Raw genomic sequence first — 6,440 nt, 5'->3', positions numbered from 1 at the left:
AGGGGGGCTTGGTGCTGGGGTTTATTCGATTGTTGTTTTTTTTTTAACGTGTTGCTGGAAGTTTTTCTTTTGTTTACTTTTATAAATCTCTCCCCCGGCTTGCGAGCTTCCCCACCCTCCCGCCTCCCTTCCCCTGCCCCCAAATTTCATTTTTAAAAAGCGAGCTCGCTCGCCAGGTGTGACCCCAAGCTCTCACAGCTCTAATAAATAAGAAGCACCTGTAAAACAGTAGCTTGACTTGTTAAGTGACTCTGTACAAAGGAGAATATAGAAATACAGTATGTACACCGCATCCTCGGGCCCTGTGGTGCTCCAAGGCCGGTGTGACACCGCCCGGGGCCTGGCCAGCGTGACCCTGCCACCCCCTACTGAAGCCCCGTGGCCTTGTGGGGCGGGCGGTAGGGGGGTGGGGGCGGGGGGGGGGGCGCCTGGACCCCTCCAGAGGGAACAATTGCTTTATTTGAGTTAGTAAACAGATACACTGAATCACAAGGTGATTTGACTTTTTTTTTTTTTTTTTTAGTTTTCTTCTTTTTTTTTTTGATTTTTTTCTCTCCTTTTTTTTTTCTGTACTCATCAGAATGGGACACTCCACAACGTTCTCACCAACTCAGTCCCAGTACACATGCTCTAGAGGACTTCTGGACTCGCAGCTACAACTGTACAAGTGCACACAAGTGAATCTACCCTGTTATCCTCCACCCACTGATTGAGGATCGAATTGCACATTTCTCTCAACTAAGACAGGAGAAAGCAAGCAGTGAAACTGAATCATGGGTGATCTTTCTCACTTTCCCTCTTGTTTTCATTGGTCTGTCCATACCATTCTTATTATCATGAAAGGGCTCTGCGTATGGAGAGATTGTCTCACTGACTTCCTGGATCACCGAAAACCATCAGGGTTGAAATTTCATCCAAGTCTTTCGTGACGCCCAGCAAATATTCCCCCTCGGATTATTTTACACCTTGAGGGCATTTTGGTCTTCAGTTCAACACTCTTGCTCTGTTCCCAAATGGGGCGCTATTTAGGGGAATTTAAAGAGAAAGCTGAGAAGAATAAACATTTACCGAGTTCTCTTGGCATTCAGTCTCTGAAAAACCACAGTATAAACTATTCGTGCTGCTTCTTACATCTGTCAAATCGAAAATTAAAAGCCATAAAAGTGTAACACTGAAAATATGGCATCAAAAAGGATAAAGGTGGCCTTTGTAAAAATAACAAGAAAAGTATATTAGCCAATAAAATATTCTAACTCTTCATTTAAAAGTGCATCTGGGCAAGACAGAGATGAATCCGCAGGGCTGGGCCTCCAGGACCCTCCCTTTCCGCCGTCAAAACAGGAACAGTTTAGGTCCAGAACCTTACAATGCAAATCACAATTCTTAGTGTAGCAGCAAAACCACAGCAGTTTTTTAAAAGATTTAAAAAAGATTTTTGTTTTCCAATCCGTATCATCTTCCAGCCTCAGTTGCTTGAAGATAGGGCGGGCAGAATCCCTATATTGGTCCTTGTGGTTTGTTGGTGTTTTGTTATTTATTTATTTATTTATTTTTAAACCAGGGGTGAAATCCCTAAGTTCCTCTGGGAGAGGCAGAGATGGTGGCAGCAGGAAGGCTGGGCCCGCTTGGTGGGTCCAAGACGCGCTGGCTTCTCTGGGCTAGAGGCCACTGAGGGAGGGCTGCTTCCTCTGAGATGCTTAATGACAGGAAGCAGCTTTATTTGCTTGAGTTTTAGCCAGAGGGGGTGGTGAGCTGACCAGCTGGTGTCATTGGATGGCGTGACATGGTTTGCTGTGCGCCCTCTCCATGAGCGTACCCTGTGAGTGAGCGTTCCTGGAAAAAGAGGAGAAGGGGCCGTCAGAATCCACTGGACCAAATCCCCCCTCCGCCCAGCTGGGGAGCACCCAGGCATGAGTCAGACAGCGGTCCACTCTCCCGCTGCCAGTGCAGACCTAAGATGAGCCCCAGGACCAAGGCAGCCCAGCATGGTTCCAACCGGAGTTTCATTCACGGTCTGCTCAGATCAGCCCTGCCAGCTTTGTGTGAGGAAATGAAACTCGAGTCGCTTTTTGGAATACCATAATGAGCACGGTGCGCCACACCCTCACCCAAAGACCACAGCATCCTTTGCAATCCAGCGATTTTTCCCTCCACATGACTGCATGCTTAACCAGCAGGAGGGCTCTTGAGTCGCCCAAGGTCACCCCAGAGCCAGACAAGGTCACCCGGCCGAGATTCACTTTTTGGCAAGTAAAAAATGGCTGTGCATGCGTCTGCCGCTCTTCAGAAACTTCCTCTGGAGGCAACCGAACAGGAAGAAATGCTCGTTCCTCTCTGTTTGTGGATCGTGCCTGTCAAAGATGAGCCACTCGCCTCTCTTCCCACACAAAACAAATAGCAGCATGGGACTAGAAGACAATAAACCCACCACGCTTTGGGATCCCAGGGCGGAGGGTCTGAGTAGGATTTTTCCCCAGGAAAGTCAGTTTCTGGGGTGCGCTCAACCCACATTCACCAAGACATTAGGCTCTGTGTCTCTATCTCTACTGGCTTATTTCATTTGCTACCAGTCCCTTGGTTTAAAATACAGCCTACCAGCCGGGCTCGGTGGCTCAGCCTGTAATCCTGTGCCTTTGGGAGGCTGAGGTGAGTGGATTGCCTGAGCCCGCGGGTTCGAGACCCGCCTGGGCAGCGAGACCTCATCTCTATAATAAATCCAAAAAAAATCAGCCAGACGTGGTAGCACATGCCTTTAATTCCAGCTACTTGGAAGGCTGAGGCGGAAGGATCGCCGGAGCCCGGTGGGTCGAGGCTGCGGTGGCCAGGAGCGGCCACTTCACTCCAGTCTGGGCGACAGTGAGACTCCAACTCAAAAAAAAAAAAAAAAATACAGCCTACCAAAGACACTCGGTCACTCCTGGGAAGCAGTCACTCAGAAACCTGCCCACCAAGCTGGTAAGTTCCTGAGGTCTGGAGCTGCATCTGTGTTGCTATCATCTCTTCAGCCACCCCTAGTTCTGAGTCTGACCCCTTGTAGGCGCTCAACACACTTTCGTCAAATGAACGAGTCCAAATGCTCACATGCCACAAAACAGTGCCTTTTTTTCCGACCAATAAATGGAGATGTCAGAAATGTGAATGTGCAAAATCTGGCTAAGGTGAGGTGGTGACAGGGGACTTGTAAGCATCTCTACAACTGTTGAGATTATTCTTAGAACAATGAACAAATACTTTCAGAGAAGTGATAGAATTTAGGATTTGAAGGGACCTCAGAGATAAGAGAATACGATTTCTTCATTTTATAGATGGAGAAATGAAGGTCACAAAGAGCCCTGGAAACTTGCTCCGAGTGTTTGTAACATGAATTTAGCAAGAGTGAGAGGAGGTCAGAAAGCCCACTGGGAGGACGTAGTAGAAGCCTGTGCTTTGAACCCTGCTCTCCTTGGCTTGGTGTTAATGGCAAAGATAATAATCATCAGCCAGAAACAAGGCTTGAGAATCTCAATGTGCACGACAGGAAATGCCTGAGTTCCCCAAATCACATTAAATCACCAGATCTGTGTGTATTTAATATGTATATTAAATAACCAAAGTGAAAATGCAAAACACCACAAATATGCAATGGGGGTGGAATTACAAGGCCATGGAAACCTTTTCATTTGGCATGGTCAGAACTGGAAATACGGAGATTTATTTCTGAATAAAGAGCTCACTTCTTTCTTTTCTTTCTATTTCTATCTTTTTTCTTTCCTTCCTTTTCTATTTTCTTTTCCCTCCCTCCCTCTTCTTCCTTCCTTCCTTCCCCTCCCTCCCTCCCTTCTTTCCTTGAGAATAAGAGATAAATGGAGAAAAGGGATACAAAAACAAAAACACCAAGAGCCACCACCAAATGTGAGGCCACAAGAGACTGAGAAGGAGAAGTGACAAATGGATCTGAGGACACATGGGTCGTTTCATCTGGAGACAGTTCTTTTGCATTTAGTGAGCACAGCCTGGGAGCTGCTGTGGAGGGAGGGAACCATCCCCACCTCTGGACCTGGGACCAAGAGTGACCGAATGTTATACTGAGAGGGGGCCTCCGAATTCTTTCTTTAAAAGTGGGAGGGAGAGTGCTTAATACTTTCTTCCAGTAACTGGGAAATGCTACCATTTTGAACTGCTTCCTTAAGAATGCTGCAACTAAACCGGGCTCGGTGGCTGAGCCTGTAATCCCACGCCTTGGAGGCTGAGGTGAGTGGCTTGCCTGAGCCCGCAGGTTCGAGAACCGCCTGGGCAACTTGGCAAGACCTCATCTCTCATAAATCAAAAAATTAGCTGGGCGTGGTAGTGTGCGCCTGTAGTTCCAGCTACTCGGAAAGCTGAGGTGGAATGATCACCGGAGCCCAGCAGGTCGAGGCTGCGGTGGCCGGGAGCGGCCACTGCACTCCAGCCTGGGCGACAGAGTGAGACTCCAACTCAAAAAAAAAAAAAAAGAATGCTGCAACTGTTTTTTCCATGACGTAGCTTTTTTTTCTTTAATGTAGCCGCTACTCCCCCAAAGAGGAATATTTCTCAGATAAGTTTCTTTCTATTCAAATCACCTTTGGACAAAGACCAAGCATGGACAGCATCAGCCTACTTGAAGAAAACGTCCAGGCTTTCACAAGAGACTGGGGCAAATGGGATTATAATGAGAGCCATTCTGGAACCTTAACTACAGCATTTGCCATCCCAAACACCATAATGATCATTATTATTCTCTGCTATCTATTATTGTCTGGCAAATAATATGTGTTTTCCCCCAAAGTTCTAAAGGGTGCAGCTGCACCGCACTGTTTTTCGCAGCCGCACTCTTGCTGCTCTGAACGCCTGCTCACACCAAGCTTATTTTAAGAGAATGGAAAAGGAGACAATTTGTGCTGTTTTCTTTCCTCCTGGCACACACTTGTCTGGGACACCCACAAAGGCCAGATGGTGGCAGTGCAAGAACCTCTTTGCTGATAACATTTGAGGAGGGGGCGGGAAGGAAGTCATCCTCATGTGTCCTTCTGGCGCTGACTGGCTCAGGGCAGCCCCCTTGATGGGGATACAGGATTAGACTCTGGAATCAATGAAAGTGAAGAGCCAAGCTTGGGTTTCGCTTTCCTGATATGTATTGGTATGCAAGGTATGAAACTTGACAGCGTGGGGAGGAAGCCAGCTTGGATTTTTTACAAAGTGACCATGGCCAGAAGCTCCAAAGCTTTGAGCTCGTTCTTACCTGCTCTCGCCAAGCAGAGGAATCTTATGGAAACTACGTCCTCTCTGTCTAAATGTCCTGACCTGTGAGAAGGGAAAATTGCTTCCAGAAATGAGACACAGACCCAAGTTACAGTCTAGCATGTCCCTGACTGGCTATGTGACTTGGGACCTGTCCGACCAGGTGGATGGGGACCCTCTATGAAATGAGGTCTGGGTGATCCTTGCTGCTACGTCTCCCATCTCTCACAAGCTGTCCCAGTGGGATCTTTGGGCAAAAGCCAGTATCAAATATGTAGAACTATAATCACGAGCAGCTAGATGTTAATTTGTTACAAGCTTATAAAGAAGCCTACTAGCCGGGCTCAATGGCTCAGCCTGTAATCCCGCGACTTGGGAGGCTGAGATGAGTAAATTACCTGAGCTTGCAGGTTTGAGACCAGCCCGAGCAACTTGGCGAGATCTTTTCTTTACAATAAATTTTTTAAAAAATTAGCCAGGCGTGGTAGCACGCACCTGTAGTTCCAGCCACTTGGAAGGCTGAGGCAGAAGGATCGCCAGAGCCCAGTAGGTCAACGCTGTGGTGGCGGGAATGTGCCACTGCCCTCCAGCCTGGGTGACGGAGTGAGACTCCAATCCAAAAAACAAAAAAATAAAATAAAATAAAATGAAGTAAGGAGAAAACATATCACTCAATGTTCCCTGATGGGGAGCGCAGGTCCTTATTATAATGTAAACACATATATTTAAAGCCTGGTTAAAATCTAAATCTCACCATTATGCTAATTAAAGAAATGATAGGTTTTTTTTGTTTGTTTTTTCTTTTGTTTTGTTTTTTTGTATTGGAGCCTCACTCTGTCACCTACACAAGAGTAAAGTGGGATTATCATGGCTCACTATAGCCTCAAACTTATGGGCTCCAGTTATCTTCCTGCCTTGGTCTCCCAAGTAGCTGGGACTACAGGTGCACGCCCCCACACCCATCTAATTTTTAAAATTTTTTTGTGGAGATAAATTCTTGCTATGTTCCCCAGGCTAGTCTCAAGCTCCTGGCCTCAAGCAATCCTCCTGCCTCCCAAAGTGCTGGGATGACAGGTGTGAGCCACTGCCCCCCAGCCTGTTTGTTTTTTGAGACAGTTTCACTTTGCTGCCTGGGCTGGAGTGCAGTGACATGATGATGGTTCACTGCAGCTTCAAACTCCTGGAATCAAGGGGTCCTCTCT

General features: G+C 47.1%; 1 protein-coding gene across 1 annotated transcript in view; it reads right to left on the bottom strand.

The window, feature by feature from the left end:
• Window positions 1-503: 503 nt before the first annotated feature.
• Window positions 504-6,440, bottom strand: part of SOBP (sine oculis binding protein homolog) — a 181,994-nt gene continuing 176,057 nt past the window's right edge. The window contains exon 8 of the mRNA XM_008073310.2: window positions 504-1,833. The gene's annotated coding sequence lies outside the window, so the exon portion shown is untranslated. The remainder of the gene's footprint in view (window positions 1,834-6,440) is intronic.

This window comes from Carlito syrichta, unplaced genomic scaffold (assembly GCF_000164805.1).
Source record: "Carlito syrichta isolate Samal-C Ts95f unplaced genomic scaffold, Tarsius_syrichta-2.0.1 Scaffold315818, whole genome shotgun sequence".
NCBI classification, from domain to species: domain Eukaryota; kingdom Metazoa; phylum Chordata; class Mammalia; order Primates; family Tarsiidae; genus Carlito; species Carlito syrichta.
This window is presented reverse-complemented; position numbering and strand designations above follow the sequence as displayed.